The 17,880-nt window shown below is 32.1% G+C and overlaps 1 long non-coding RNA gene across 1 annotated transcript; it reads right to left on the minus strand.

Annotated features, from left to right (window-relative positions):
• Positions 1–1,157: 1,157 nt before the first annotated feature.
• Positions 1,158–1,717, minus strand: LOC131599467 (uncharacterized). The gene is made up of 3 exons (XR_009282790.1): positions 1,596–1,717; positions 1,443–1,498; positions 1,158–1,344 (listed from the first exon to the last, which is right to left on the minus strand). It is a non-coding gene; the product is annotated as an uncharacterized LOC131599467 (long non-coding RNA).
• Positions 1,718–17,880: the final 16,163 nt, after the last annotated feature.

Below are 17,880 nucleotides of genomic sequence, written 5' to 3' on the forward strand. Positions count from 1 at the left end.
CATGTTTAATTCCATCTAATATATACAGCCATAACAGATACACTAAACTATTATTTCTAAACTTCGAGCTTCATCTTCTTCCACTTTTGCCTCCCCCACCCTTTCTTTGAACCTTGTGCCTTAAGCCTTTATCTTCCATCTTGTATGCAATTTCATTGGCCCAAAACCTGTAAATTCAAACAAGAAATAAACTTTATGTTATACTGCATACCAACACCCATTTCCAATCAAGCAGTGCTGTAGAATCCAATCCAAACATTGCCATACAAAAAAAAGAGAACAAAAGAAGACTTCTTCGAGCCAAACTGACAGTTAATCTAATTGTTGGCACCATTTCAATTAATCATTAACAGCTTTGGCACCATTTCAATTAATCATTAACAGCTTTCCCAAACCATTTCACATACCTCTAACAGTTTTAACCATCCCCCAACAGATTTTTAACCTTCTCATAACTACCCAACTTATTTCTAACCATATGACTAACAGTTATCATAACCCACAACCAACCTTTTCCAATACTTAACAGAACCAACCTTGATCTTTTCTTAACCATAACCATAACTAACAGAATTCGTAAACACCAAAACAGTTTTGTAACTAACTAAACCAATCCCTAACAGAATTTTCTAACTTCCTAACCACTTTATAACAGAATCCCCAACTGTCCTCATAACTAACTTCCCTAACCTATAACAAACCTTCAAACATATAACTAACTCCAACTGCCATGTAACAATCTCTAACTACCTCTAACCAACTTTTGTAACAGAAAGACAGTTTTATAACTAACTTTCATAACACCTATAACTGAATAACAAACTCAGAACCAGTCCCTAACCGAATCAGACCAACAGTTTCTAACCATATTCTTCAACCAATTGCAACAGATTGATAACAGAAAAACAGAATGAACTAACCTCTATATAACCTTCAGTCTCTACCACTCTTCCCTCTCCCACACCATAATCATTCTTCATCCACACTTCACATTCACCATTCTCTTCCACCACTCTGCTTCATACTTCTCACCCTTCATCCATCTTCACGCTATTCCTCATCATCTTCATCCACCAATCTTCACTTCTGCAACCTCTCTTCCCCATTCACCAATCTTCACTCCACTCCATTCATCCTCTTCATCTTGAATCCTCCACTCTTCAATCCCCCATTCCCTCTGATTCAATTCACCAGAAAACTATTATGGCAGCATAACAGAAAAGAGAAAAAAGATTCAGAACCTGAAACTCACCTCCAACCGTGTAACAAACATCACCATTCCTCATTCTTCAACCATTCTCCTTCAATTCAATCTTCAGCCTCAATCATAGCCACGCCTTCAATCTGCAAACACAGTCACCACTATCATCATAAGCACCTGCAATCGGCAATTTTGATATCAATATGCAGAATACCAACGCACAACTTTCTCACAACCTCACCTTCATATCGCTTTAGTATCTTCTCCGAGCATTCAAGGATTCTTCATCATCTTCACCTGCAAACAATAACAACGCAGCATCAACATCACGCTATAAATAAAGACATCGGATTAGGAGAGAAGAAGACGAAGCCGGAAGGGAACGATCGAATACCATGTTTGTACTTCTCGCGGATTCCTTTCTTCGTCTTCGTCTTCGTCGAGAACGAAGAATCATCGGCATCGCTCGGTTTGCAGAGATGTTATGCGATTGAAATTTGAGGCGGAGAGTGAAACAGAGATACGAGATATTGATCATTTCCTATTGATTCGCGGTGGAGACTTCTAGCCGGAGGAAGAGTGAGGCAGCCGTCGCCGCTGAGTTTGCTGAGTGGAGAAGAATTGGGAACGTCACACAGGTAATAACCCTAAACCTCAATTTCTCTTTTTCGTTTATTTCTATTATTTTTTAATTTATTTTCTGTATGAAATAGAATAATAATGATAATCAAGTGGATCAAATAACTTCTTGGGCCAAAACCGCTAGACACACCCCCATATAGCCCATGTTCCTTTATGACATAAGAAAAATCTGATTTAAAATTAGGTAGTGGATCAATCTGGACGAAGTACTCCCTGGGCCATTCGCTGCATACTCCCCCTATGGCCCACGTTCTTTTTTATGAATCAATCTGTAACAAAAACAACTCTGTTGGGCCCTGCGCCCTGTTTGCTAATCACACCATGTAATTCAGATTACACCCCTCTGTCTCCTTCTTAATTAAGAGATTTTAGTTAGTTTTTTATCATTTCTTTTAGATAATTAAAACACTAATCTTCACTATCATTTTTAGACTTTAACATAATTTTTGACATAAATAATCACTAAAAAATATTAGTTTAGGCTTGTATTTTAATTCTTTTGCTTGATTAGAATTCTTGTTCTTTGTCATATAAAAATCGATAAAAATAATAGTCCTTTAATTCACTTTTGGTACTATATTTTGCATCATTTGCTTCCATGTTTTGTACCATATTTCAAGTCATTCTTTTAGTCATTTTTGCACTATTTTTGTATCATTGTTTTGCTTGTAATTTTTGCTTGTAATTTCACTTGTTTGTTCCTTTAGATTTAGGACCTATAATCTCCATAACCTTTAGGTTAGTCTTTTCCCTTAAAATCCTAACAATTAGGTATAATCATGACACTTAGGCTAGTTGTTCATCTTAAGCTAGTTTTCTTCTCCTTTTTCTCTTTCAACATTAAAACATTAACAAATAGAGATACGAATCACATTAAGAAAGTGATAGAGAAATGAGTGGGATTCATTCCCTAATCTGTTTCTCAATCACTTAGTGGCATAGAAATGAGTGGGATTCATTCCCTAATCTGTTTCTCGGTCACTACTTAATGGGAGAGAAATGAGTGGGATTCATTCCCTAATCTGTTTCTCGAACATTAACTAATGGGATAGAAATGAGTGGGATTCATTCCCTAATCTGTTTCTTGAACATTACATAATGGGATAGAAGTGAGTGGGATTCATTCCCTAATCTGCTTCTCGATCATTATACATTTTTATGTGATTCGAATCGCAAAGTAAATTCCCTTAAAAAACACTCAACCAAAAACACTTAAAACACTTAATAAAGGCTCAGACCTAAACAAAGTAATGAAGTGGTGCGAAGCCTTGTATTGGGTTTTGTTCATCATGAAGTTACATAAAAAAACACAAACCAACTTTCTCTCTTCTCTTTCTTGCCTCCGAGGCATTCCTCATCTTGCCTTCAGGGCATTCCTTCTCCTAATCGGACACGTTATTTCCGCCTCATTCCCAGCTTAAGACTCCAGAGGTCGAGCAGCGGAGTGCGAATGTAACTTCGTCCACTAAAAAACACAAAAAACAAACAAAAACTAAGGAGCCGAACTACGACGCTCTGATTCCTGAAAAGGATACGTAGGCATTAGGTCGCGGGGCCTAAGCGAGCACAATTATTTATAAACCTTATTTTCCCCGTGTTTCTTTTTCTTTATTTTTCATGCATTCCCGTAATATTAAGCTTTAGATTTATACACCCTTAGAATAGAACAAACATAAGTGGATCCTGTGGAGTACCACAGACGTGAGGGATGCTAATACCTTCCCCTTGCGTAACCGACTCCCGTACCCTATCTCTGGTCGAAAGACCTTTTCTTATCCATTTCTTATTCCAGGTTTTCTAATATTCCTTTCCCGCTTTGGGATAAATATATTGGTGGCGACTCTGTTTACATTTCGCGAGCGTGCGTCAATAGTTTATACATATAAAACAATTTTATTTGAGGAAAATAATATATATATATATATATATTAAAACAATTAAAAAGAGGTTGTGTAATTAAAAATAAAAAAATTCTGAAAATCTTAACTTTTGATCCAGTGCCACGCGCGCGTAAGGTCCATGGTGCATCTGCGTGATCTGGCGCGTTGGATTTGGAGAGATCATGATCTGATGGCTGCAATGAAGAAGGAGCATGGCACTCACGTGAACCTGCGCGTATCGAATCCATCTGGACATCAAAAGAGGACGCGCGCGCAGTTTGATTTGAATCAACCAATCCCGTCGCGCCACCTATTCGTCTTCTCCACACAAAATCTACAACAGGCTCTTTTACACCGCTTTTTTCAGGAAAGTTGTATAAGAGAAAACTTTTTACACCTGCGAAAATAGCGAATGCAACCAAACAAACACAAAAATTTGGCGTGAGGCCATGGATAGACTCGTATCATTCATACGAATGTGTGGGTACCTATTTTATGGCCTAAAAGTTTCTCAAACGAAAACCCCCAAATTCAAAGCAAGAACCCTAACATGGTAACTCAGGGCAAACAGTCACGAAAACACGATTAAATGTCCAGAATTATTCATAACACCATTCTAAACACAAATATGAGACTCAAATTCATCCATGATGCATGAGGAATTGTAATCGACATTAAAAAGGTTTAGACAAACCGTGGCGAATTGAAGATGATATGGGAAGCTTCGAGACCTGCCAATACTTGGAAGATGATCAGTGATGCCCTGAGAACGTGTTAAGATCGATTGGAAACCTTGAATTGGCTTGCACTGCAGAATTGCTATTAGAGATTTTCTTGCTTTTCTTTGAATTCGGGTTAGGGCTTTAGGCTGTAGAAAAATTCTCCTCAAGGCTTGCTATTTGTTGTGTTTATATAGGAGAAGACTTTTAGGTCAACAAATTTGAGAGAAATCCACTTGAATTTTTGATTGAAAATTATGCAAATTTGATTGAAATTTGATTTATATTCTATCTAATTTTGGCCTTGAATGATCCAATCTCTCTCCATTTACTATGTGCACGAAATTTGATTGAGTTTTGGAGTAAATATTGATTGGATTTGATACCAAACAAATTTCTTTCAAATCTTTTTGATTTTCTTTAATCTTATTGAACTTTTAATGAATAAAAAATTCTATAAAACTAATTTAAACCAAATAAATTCGTGGCCAATGATTTATGGGCCCCTAATATCATAAGGAAGAAGTTTGGATCTCAAAAATATGGGCCCATTTGCAAAAAGTTTCAAGTTTTCTTCACATTTTCCCTCCAAAATGGCCCAACTTCGACAAGGCCTATCTCTCTCATTTTTTGAGGTATGGAAGTGTTCTAAGACTTTTTAGAAACCTTAGAGAGTCCTATAACCAGTGTCTTTGGTCTCACATCAGAATTATTTTCCATGCTCATTTTATGTCCTTTTGAAAAAAGTGTCTTTTTGTTGACTTTTGAAAAGGACCTGTAATGTTTTGGTCCATATCTCTCAAATGAAGCATTTTTAGACTTGGCATGTGAGAGACAAAGTTGTAGAGAATCAAATTTCCTTCAAGATGAGCTTTGGATGGAAAATTTTGGATGTTCCATGTGAAAGTTATGGCTGGTCAAAGTTTAGTTGACTTTTCCTATACAAAACCCTAATTTAGAAACTTTTTGATTTGTTGATTTTTGATCTTTCCTTGATGAACCATGATCAATTCTTGATCAAATGGTGAATGATACTTCAATATGAGGATCTTTGACAAAAAATCAGGAGTTTTGACTTTACTTTGACCACAGTTGACTTTTAGGTTAACCTAATCGACTGTTGACCTTTTGAACAATTAAGTGACCAATCCTTTGAGATGAGACTTGATACTTGTTATGGAGATGATGTGAGATATATTGAGCCATATGATATGCCTTGGAGTCATTGATTTACTGATTTTCTTTTGAATAAGCCCAAACCCTAGTTTCAGAGCCTTGTATATGAGAGTGTGTCTAGGAGCTTTAGGTACTGATTTGAATTTGGATGGGAGAAATAGTGTGGGCAAATTTAGGGGTATGACGGATGGTATGTGAAAAAATAAAAATTTTGACATTTGAAAATAAGAATTTTGTGTTTCAAATAAAGATAATTGTTAAGTAAAATAAAATAGATATTTTGCTGATAGTGGCCCGTGAGAAAAATAGAAATTTTGACATTTGAAAATAAGATTTTTATGCTTCAAATAAACACAATTGTTAATTAAAAAATAGATATTTTGCTGATAGTTATCTCTGAAAAATAGAAATTTAACATTTAAAAATAAGAATTTAGTGTCTCAAATAAAGACAATTGCTAGTTAAAATAAAATAGGTAATTTGTTAATACTGATTCGTGAGAAAAATATATATTTTTATATTTTAAAATAAAAATTATGTGTCTTAAATAAAGACAATTATTAATTAAAATAAAATATGTATTTTGCTGATAGTGGTCGTGATAAAAATATAAATTTTGACATTTGAAAATAAGAATGATGTGTCTTAAATAAAGACAATGGTTAATTAAAATAAAATAGGTATTTTGTTGGTAGTGGTTAATTATGTTTTTTGATTGAGTAAATTTGTATGCGTTACTCTACATTTTATTAAAAAATTCAATTTATTTATGTTTACAAAATAAAAGGGATGGAGAAAATGGAGAGAGAAAAAATTAAAATAAAAGTGAAAAAGTGTAAGAAAGAGAAATGATAAGTGAAAGAGGAAAAATTGGAGGAAAAAGTGAAAGTTGAAAAAGTATCAAATAAGAATTTGACACTTGGTAATATTTGGTTGAAGTCAGGTGAATAAATTTAAAGATTATGTTTTTACTATTTTAACCTTTTGCAAGTGTTAAAAAAATTTAAAATGAAGTGTATTATTGGTAGTTTGTAGGCATCTTCTTTTAATGGATAGATAGTTGATAGTTGATGTGACTCGATTGAGCACACCCACTATTTCTCGATTTGAAGGGAAATTCTTCTTCATAGAAATCAAAATCATTTTATTCTATGATCACTTTTACATTTAGGTCATAAAACCTATATGTCTTACTGTTTGTAGCATACCCAATGAATATACATTCATATGCTCTACTAGCGAGTTTAACTCGTTTCGGATCCAGAATTCTGACATAATCCAGACATCCCCAAGTTCTCAAATAAGACAAGTTTGGTTATATTTTCTTTAATATCTCATAAGGAGAGATATTACTCTTTGACTTGGGAACTCTATTCAGGACATAATAAACAGTCAATAAAATTTCCCCCCACCAGTGAGGTGCAACACTAGAATTCATAATAATTGCAACAACAAGTTCAATAAGAGTTCAATTCTTTCTCCCTGCTTTACCATTCATTTCAAGAGAATATGGAGCAGTCATTTCATGTACAATTCTATGTTGTTTATAAAATTAATTAAATAAACTAGAATCATATAGTTTACCTATCACTACAAATTCTTACTAAGTCATTTTCAAATTCTTTACAAAGTTTTTAAACTTATCAATTTCATTCACAAAAATATCATTCTTTGTGATGATGGTGTACAAATATACTCTAATAAACTGACTAAATCTCTCATTATTTATAAGAGGAAGAAAAAAACTTAAACATGATTCTCTATAATTTTATAAGAAGAAGAAAAAAAACTTAAACACGATTATTTATAATCTCTGGTGTATACATGACATCCTTCAAGATTAAAGTCTTTTCATAGATGGCCATGTTCCACTTCTCCATTATCGACAACATTAGTGGTGTGGACATCTCCCAATAACACTTTCTTATCTTTAGTATTCGTGTATGTTTTAAACGTAACACGATCATAACAAACACGACGAGAGACGCCAATATTTATCCACCAACATCAGATCCATCAACCATGTTGATTTCAATGATCATAGTAATAAATTGTCCATTATCCAGGTTAACCTGTGCATTACGGACTATACCAGGTTCAAGCCTGCTTCTATATCTCTTAGTCATATGACTTAGTTTTCCATAGTTGAAACAACGGGAAAACAACGTCATTTATGTGAAGTGGTGGTTGTTATCTAGTTGTAGCAATTGGGGCCATAAAACGGTTCTCATTCTTAATTCGGTTCAAAGTATTGCGGTTCTAATTCTTTAATGATTTGCCATATGGCTTCAGAACCACACCGAATTTCTTTTTGTTATATAAAACAACAAAAACTTTTCTATTTAATTATTCTCTGAGATTCTTCTTCAATTTAAATGAGAATAATCACTCTCTCAATTAAAAATTATTTTATTTTGTAACAAAGCATAATTCTTAAAAAAATTTAAGCTGGGGGCAGTTTATCAATAATAAAAGAAATTCAAATAGTTCAAATTGTCAATATATACCTTTAGTGATGATCTTATGAGCAATATTTTGAAGTTCATGACTTTAGGTTTCTATGGACCTTTCATTTACCATCTGATACTTCATATAGCTGCTAAAATCATTCTTCTTTTCTCCAGCTTCTTCAATGTCATACTTGTTTTTTCAGAGCCTCTTAAATATATTTTGAAATATCGCAATTACTGTAATAGTTATACAGATCATTTGTGATTCCATACTGTCATATCCCAATTTTTGACCCGCATTTTATGTGTCCATCCCCTTTTATGCATATGTCCATCCCCTTTTATGCATATCTCGATTTAATTTCATCATTCATTGGTTTTTAGCAAAAATTTGAATTTAATATTGATTTTAGTTTAATATTAATTCATGTTGAATTTTTATTGAATTTTAAAATCAAATATTAAATTCTCAAAATTATATCATACATTTATTTCATTTTAATTGCATATTTGGTTTAAATTTTAATTTTAATTCAATTTTGAATTATCATTAAAATCTAAATCAATTCCCTTTAAATTCTCACTAACCATGCTTATTTTTATTTTTATTTTGTTTTTGGTCTTTATTCAATTGCAGGAAAATAATGAGTCAATTGAGTGGGTCCACACAAGCCAAGGAATTCTCGGATCACGCTCTTCACACACAATTCACACAGCAAAATAAATTGGACAAAACGCAGAGCTTTTGAGTCACGATTTCACCACCCTTCACGAATCCTTCACCAATTCACACGCTTCAGCAAGAATTCACACGTATTTCATCTTCAAATTTCACCTATAAATACAACAGCTCAGATCAAGAAAAGGAGAGGAGAAAAATTCAGAGTAATTTCACCTATAAATACAACAGCTCAGATCAAGAAAAGGAGAGGAGAAAAATTCAGAGTTACTCTGCCAAATTCAAATTCAAACTCTCCTCCAAACCACAAAATCTTCACCTCTGCTTCCTTCATCCATTCAATTCTCACCTTCATAATTTTTGAACTGATTACTCTTCCATTTTTACCTGCAAAACTTTCAGAGAGCCATACAAAACCAAACTCATATAAAACTAACATCTGAACCGATCCATAACCTTCTTCCAAAACTCACCACAAATCTTCAATTGCTGAACTCAATGTTGGCAACATCAAAACCTGCAATAAACAGATCCAAACTTATCACACTAATCCTTCAATCACCATAAAACTCTTCCAAACACCTATCACTCTAATTCAACACAAAACCTTCATCGAGCCACATCACTTTGCTCAGATTTGAACCAAACCACACAAGCTTCAAATCTCATCCTCATAACTGAACCGATTTTCAATACCTTCATGCTGCAGAAATTGAAAACCCAAACCGCATAGAAGCAAAACCGATTCAACCATTCTCGCATTCACCACTTCAAATCGGATGCAGCTCTTCATTGAACCGATTCAACGTCAACAATCACCTTCAATGCGCAACAATTTCTCAAAAAACGCAGTCAGCGACATTCATCTTCATCAGCGACTCAACTCACACAGCTTCAGATTCATCACCGACGCTCTGCAATTGAATGCATCAGCAACTCGACATACAACATCGCTCATCCATCATCATCACGGTTTCGTCAACAACAATAGCTCAGATCCTCATCATCGTTTTGCACTCAGATTCGACATTCTCGAAGAAAAAGCAGAGAAAAGAGGGAGTATAGTTTTTGTTCGGTCAAAAAAGTAAAAGAAAAAAGAAAGAGGGATAAGGAGATTAACTTGAGAAGCAGATGAGAGGGAGGCGGACTTGATCCTTAGTGTTTTAGGGTTTGAACCTCATTTGGTTATTGGACTGAACTTGCATTAAAGGCCCAATCCATATTTCCTCTATTTACACCCTTCTCAGCAGATTTGCACATCTCTCGGGTTGATTTTAAGTAATTTTGGGCCTGCCATTAAAGCCCAACAAATTTCTAACAGTTACACCCCTTTCCTTTGTTTTTAATACTTTTGTGTTTATTATTAGTGTTATTTTAATTGATATAAAATGTATATATATTATAATTTTCAAAACTACAAAAAATATATTAGTATTAGTTTTTATTATTATATATCAAAATACCAAAAATATTTTAATACTCTTGGTTTTTAAATATCTTTTATGTTTTCTTTTCAATATATCTCTCTTCTTTTACTCCATTCTTTTTTTTGTCTTTGAATCACAGATTTAGAGGTCTAATTCCTCTTTAAATTCAATGGACTTACGGCGTTGATAGGATGAAAATCCTAATCCGCAATATTAAGTGATTGAACTTAAAGATGGAAGGAACCTTTAATGTGATTCCATCTTTTATTTCTTTTTATTTTGGTCGATGAAAATCTTCAACATCTTTGGAATTCTTTTGGATTCTAGATGAAGACGAGACCACTACCTATTTTCTTTTCGTGCGGTATTGCTTTTGGAGAACGATCTACATATCGTTTTCTAGCATGCATTAGCACAAAGATTGTTGATCGGCCTCGTTGTAGGGTGACTTCTACATAAGTCACTTGGCGATCTGCTTAACATAGCGCAACATTTCGTGTCCCGAATAAAAAGATCAAACATGGAAGAGAATGGTATGCGGTTGATTTAAGACTTATGGAGGTTTATCGTGTAGTCGCTATGATTTTATTAAGCTTCTGATAAATTTCCATTGAATTTAAATCCGAGAACATCCTTCACTCACCATCGATCTTCATTACTAACTTTGATAACATACTTGACAAGTTTCAAGATGGTTATCTTTAACATCTAACAATTGATTTTAATTTCCGCAATTTATTATATTGCTCTTTATATTTCTCGCTTTATTTTATCATTTCATCATATTTACATTCCGCTATTTTTTCTTTGTCCATTTGGACGTTTATATTCCGCTATTTTCTCTTTGTCCATTTGGACATATGTTTATGCTTCCGCTATTTTTCTTTTGTCCACTTTGACCATACTTTACTTTTATGCTAAAACACTAATAAATAACAAAAATCTAAAAAACTCTTAAGGCTCTCTTTTGGACTATTGGTTACTATCCCGAGCATTCTGAAGATTTCGGACTTATGGACTTAGTACCTCTAGACCCTTATGATATTGTTACTCTGTTGTTATTCTGTCTGTCTGGCATTGGATTGTTTTCTGTTTGTGTATGCAGGTATTTCCTTGAAAGTCCTTGATGGTTAATTCCAAGGCATTGATATAAGGATTTTACCCAAAAACAGCCGTTACTCTGCCCGATTTCCGTTAGAATTTTAATGTGCTTAATGCAAAGTGGTGCTAAAGATAATAAGTTAATCTGGATCCCCAAGTGACAATGCGTTGGTTTAGTATAGATATTCCAAAGGACGGGAAATTTACCTTGACTCATAATGTCAAGTGTTGGCTTCTTCTCCGGTTAGACCGTCTCTTTCCTTAGCTTTTATTTTACGCAATAGGATAGCCTCTTCATCTCCCCCTTCTTTAATTTTCAAAATCTTCTCTCTTTTTCAAAAAACCTTCTTATGTTTGCAACCTTTTCAAAACCTTTCTTAAAAAATATCTTTTGCCCTTAGTGGCATTTCCTTCAAAAGTTTAGACACGACTAATTGTCGAACCGAGTGGCGATACCCCTTAATTTTGAAATTGATTGATATAATGAGATCTTTTCCGCGTGAGAGAGCTAGTGGCATACTCGTCGATTTCTATCCGAGTTGGAGCCCTTCTTTCATTTGCGATGCAAAGAACTCGTTTGTTCTCATGCTCAAGATTAATGGCTGAGTATTTCTCTCCGACGACGATAAAGTGTTTATTCGTTTTTAAAACGTTTTCCCTTTAAAGCGGAACTACATTAGCTCTGACTTCTCCATTGCACCGAGGAGGTATGTAGGCACAAGGCTTAATGTCTTGCCGAGCTTATTTTAAAAATAAAACAAGCCGTTTTTTAGCACACACGACACAGATTTTCAAAAAGGTTCCTGTGGAGTACCACAAATATAAGGAGTGCTTAAAACCTTCCCCTTGTATAATCAACACTCGTACCTAAGATCTCTTTTATTTTAAAAACAAACTTTGGGTTTTCTTCGTTCTTTTCCCTTTTCCTTTGGAAACAATAAAGCGCGGTGGCGACTTTCACTGAAATATTTATTCGATTCAATCCTATGGCTTCGATCTCAGATTTTCCCCGCTACACATACAGAATGTTATAATCATTCTTTCTATAAGGAGATTTCTTTCCTAAGCTATAAAATGTTCGCTTTAATTTGTGCAGTAGATTTAACTTTAACACTATTATGTATTCCTCTTGAATCCTCAAATTTCTTACTGTTAGTTTGTTTGATTGATTCAGAAGGAGCAGCAAAATGTCTTCGGTCAGAATATTAGCTATCTTTTTCAACTTTAAAGAAAATTATCTTTTTGTTGCCAACATTTGAAGTGACATCTCTCAAACATGAACAGTTTGTCAAAGAAAATATTCACAGAAGTACCAATAATTTATTCGGTGGCCATGGCAATTAGAAACATCTTAAAATTGTTGGATCACAGTTTTAACAAGTTTTCCACCAAAAAAATTACCAGGTCGAGTTGCGGTTCTTTAAGACGTTTCGCGGTACTGCCAAAATTATGCAAAGCAACTCTTAATGACCATGACGCCTCAAGGATAAAACAACCCAGTCCTATACTGTATGATTACTACTTGCACGGTAGATAATCGGTCTAAAAATACACCCTCAAATGGTACTAAAACCATTCAAATATGGTATAAATACCACCTTAGTATCTGGTATAATGACATGTCGTAATAACTTCTCAAACCAAGAGAAATTTCAATAATTCTCTAAAGAGAATCCAAGAAAAATTATACTTGATAATTTCTCAATTCAAACGAGTTCGACAATTCGAAAGATGCAGAGTTATGAGAGTCAGGAAGGAAAAACTCAAAATAAGTTTTTGGTGTGTTTTTGAATGAAACAAATGACTTCCTTATATAATGAAGTAAACTAGCTAATATTTCTAATCTAAACAATGTGGGACTAAAAAGTTTTTTCAACTAACACATAATGTGAGACTTGACTTAAGAACTTTTTCAATTCATTTCCCTATTTTGGAATATTGACATAGTGTTTCAACATTGGATTTATTAAAGATTTTTTCTACACATAAAAAGGGATTTCGTACAATCTCCACTGTGTTCAATTCTAATGGGAGGCTAGTACAAGATGTGAATTGTACTTTTACTATGCTTACATTATAAGAATTTTTTATTATTGTACCATAGTTTTAGGGTTATTACTCAATATAACACACTTTTTAGCACAATTTCCAATATATCATCTTTTCAAGCGTTTTTTTATTGTTATAGAACATCCGCCAATTGAATGGGCGGAGGTGTGTAAAATATAAGAGGCTCCGCCCAATGTATTGGCAGATGCATGTAAAGTTTGTTTTTTTTTTAAAGAAAATTTCACTGCTCCACTGATTCATTGGGCGGATGCTCTATAAAAAGTAAAGGCTCCGCCCATTCAAATGGTGGAAGTACTATAAAGAACATTTTTTTGTTTGAAATGATGGTATATTAAAAAATAGGAATGAAATTGATGGTATATTGGGATTTATTTTCGATAAACATGGTATATTGGTAAAATATTCACATTATAAGGGTGGAGGCTCCTTTGAGATTGTTGGGCCACACTTATATTTCCTTGGTCGGTTGTATTAATAAGGTTCTGACAAAAGTATTGGCAAACAGATTGAGGAAAATGCTTGGTAGCGTGATTTATCTTAATCAGTCAACATTTGTGCAAAGTCATCAATTACTTGATGACATTTTAATATCTAATGAGATTGTTGTTGAAGCTAAAAAATATATTTTTACTTAAAATGGATTTGAAAAAGCTTATGAATACTTTTTGTTATGAGTAAAATGAACTTTTCGTTGAAGTGAAGAAGATGGATTTTATAATGTATTCGTTCAACTACAACTTCAGTGTTAGGTAATGGGAATTCTATAAATGAATTTAAAATTGAGAGGGGCTTAAGACAAAGATATCATTTGTCTCCCTTTTTTTTCTTATAGCGGCAGAGAGTTTGAGTGTTATGGTTAATGTTTTAATTTATGCTAATCTTTTCTTAGGTTTTCCTATCGGTGAAGATTCATTGTTTAAGGTTACTCACTTCCAGTTTGCTTATGACACTCTGATTACTAAAAAAAGTGAAACACGTGATCTATGTGTTTATGCTATCTATTTATTCACTACAAAAAATATTTATTCACTACAAAAAATAAGGTCTATAGCGACGTGAATTCCATGACATAACATGGAAAATCACGTCAGAACATAAAATTAGCAACATGATCATATACGTCGTCTGGGACTGCGTGGAAATTTTATTGTGTAGTGTTTATCACGTCACAACTTTGTGACATGGAAAACACGTCGCTAGTGTTGCACAATAACCAAGTCTCCATTTGCAGTTGGGACAGAGAAGGACTGCAAAAAACTGCATGGCACAGGACACGGAGAATAGTTGTGGCGTGATTATCATGACACAATATTCCGATGTGGCTATCACGTCGCTAATTTTCAAATATAATTTTGAAAGTTGCGACGTGTTTTACATTTCTCAAATCAGTGACATGTAAAACACGCCACAAACGTTAATTTTTTTTTTTTTAAAAAAAAAACTGATCATTATTATTATAAAAAAAGTTTTATTATTAATATTATTTGTTGAAAATTAATAAATATTAATAAAAATATTTATTTAGTTAAATTAATAATAATAAACAAAATACAAAAATATATTAAACTACTAAAATATAAAAAATTTATAATATAATAACCAAAATATTAAAATATAATAAGTGAAATTTTATTATCCCAAACAATTTCAAATTAAAATAAAAATAAAATTCATCCTAAAAAATCATCTAGATCAGGATAATTATTAAGGTTGAAGTCATCATCATTCTCTCGCTCAGTGTCAGCTCCCACGTTTCCTCCGGACGGTTGACTACCACTTTGTTGAGACTGCATAAATAACCGTATTTGCTGTTGCATCTCTGCTTGCATCTTCGCCATTGGCTATATTTGCCGTTGTTTCCCATCCACTTGTGCTTTTAGCGCCGCCTCACGTTTATCTATTTGGGCCTTTAGCTCCGCCTCACGTTGCGCTAACTCGCGTCTCGCATCAGTTAGAGCCAACTGTCTTATTTTTTCTATATGTTTTTACCATTTTTTAACATAATAACATACTATATACATATTAAATTTTATTTTTACCTTTTTAACATATACACATATATAATAAAGTTTCTTTTTACCATTTTAAAAAATGTTTTATTTTCCAATATATATTAATATAATATTATATTTTTTTTACCATTTTTTAACATAATAACATACTATATATATATATATATATATATATATATATATATATATATATATATATATATATATATATATATATATATATATATAAATTTTCTTTTTACCTTTTTAACATACACGTATATAATAACTTTTCTTTTACCATTTTAAAATATATTCTATTTTCCAATACATATTAAACCTCTATTTTTCATTAAATAATAAATATTAAACTTTAAAAAAATTGTATAATACAAATGTTGTCAATATAATTTACATATATAAATTATGTTTAATTATATATAATAACTTGCATATATAAATCATGTTTAATAATAGATAAAATTTACATATATAAGTTATGTTTAATAATATTATATCTATTTAAAAAAAATATAACATATTTAAATATTATAAATTTAAAAATATATTTCGTTTTACTAAATTATATTCTTTTTTTAGAAACAATATTATAGATTTAAAAATAAAAAACATAATCTATTTTATTAAAAATATATATATTTACCATATACTAAACAAATATATCTCTATTAAACAGAATCTGTTTTAATAAAAATTATAATAAAAAACATAATCTGTTTTATTAAAAAAACATAAACATATATATATATATATATATATATATATATATATATATATATATATATATATATATATATATATATATATATATATATATATATACCATAAATTACTACATAACCCAGATAAAAAATTCAATAAACTAATTAATATATCACAAAAATTCCAGAAAAAACATAAAATTTATCTATTATCACAAATATTACATACTACATTAACCTAATAATATTCAATAATCTAATTAATATATCACAAATATTACAGAAAAATATAATATTTATCTATTAACACAAATATAACAGAAAAAACAATCTGATTAATATATCAGATTTAAAATTATAGAAATACCTCAATCTTCTAATCTCCTCCAATCTTCTAGTTCAATTCTTGTATCTCCTCAATCTTCAAAATATACTTCAAAATCTTGAATAAAAAAATTAACATAAATTAGAATCATAAATCAATACAAATAATAAATAAACTAAATATAAAATACAATTAAAAAAAATATATCTTCAAAAATGGTGTGGTGAATCTGAACTAGAATGAAAAGAGGAAGAGAGGAATTGTATGGATGCTGAGAGAAAAAAGGAAGAGAGGAAGAGAGGAAGAGAAAATGAGACGTTAAAATGAAAAGGGAAGGGCGTTTTTGAAACGAATATATCAGGCAATTAGCGACGTGTATATCACGTCGGTATTTACTAAAGTGTTATACACGTCGCAAGCGTTCAACGGTCAAATGACTTAACTTCACGTCGCTATTTACACACATTAAATGCACGTCGCTAATGACCTAACGATCATAAACTTTGATTTTCTCATCTGTCCTCACTTGCCAAAGCTTGCACATGTCCATTCAAAGTCAGCATTGAACACTTCTGACGTGATAAACACTTCACAAGTAAAAATTTGAAAAAATTTATTTTCCCACCATACGACTTTACAGATTTCAATGTTTGAAAATTTTATTTTATATGTTACGACGTGGAAAGCATTTCACAAGTTTTTTTTTTAATTATTTTTTTCTGACTCCCGATGTGATTACGTGATTCTTATTATTAATGATTAAAATAATATACTGACGTGGTATTCACGTCGGAACAGTCCTTTTTTTCCCACGTGAATAACACGTTATAAATTCAGGTCGCTAGGGAGCTCTTTTCTTGTTGTGATTTATCTGCCTTTTTGGTAATGTTAAAGGGCGAGAAGTATAATCTCAAATATAGTATATTATAATATATTTATCTGCGAGGAGGAGTTTAATCACTCTAAATCATTAACTACATTTTTATTTTTTTCACCTCCCTGAGAGACGTGTTATCACATTATCTACTCAATTAAGAACTTGGTTCAATCGATTAGAGCAAAGTGAAAAACCTTTTAATCAAATAGAAAGTTGTTAATAGATTAATCCATACAGTATTTTAGAGTTTTCTTTTCTGGATTAGAGTTGTCATTTTTGAAGGTATTTAATTGATTACCAGCTAAGGTTAATTGATTACATCAATTAATTTGGCCAATGGATCATTTCTTTCCTGAGAAAAAAAACTCTATATAAAGGAGACTTCCCCTCATTCATTTTACACCAAACTTCTGAATTGAAACCTCTTTATTTTTCTTCTACTCTCTTTTTCTGAAATTGCTTTTTCACGAGAATTGTCATAGTGGCAAATGACTTAAAAGCCTTCACAAGAGATGTGTTGTAATTAGTCTTGACCTTAATTCAATTTATTCAAGAGTGTCATTCTCTTGTAAATTATCTTTGTATAAGATTTAAAAGTTGTAAGCTAAACTTGAAAAAAT

This window comes from Vicia villosa, linkage group LG4 (assembly GCF_029867415.1).
Source record: "Vicia villosa cultivar HV-30 ecotype Madison, WI linkage group LG4, Vvil1.0, whole genome shotgun sequence".
In the NCBI taxonomy this organism is placed as follows: domain Eukaryota; kingdom Viridiplantae; phylum Streptophyta; class Magnoliopsida; order Fabales; family Fabaceae; genus Vicia; species Vicia villosa.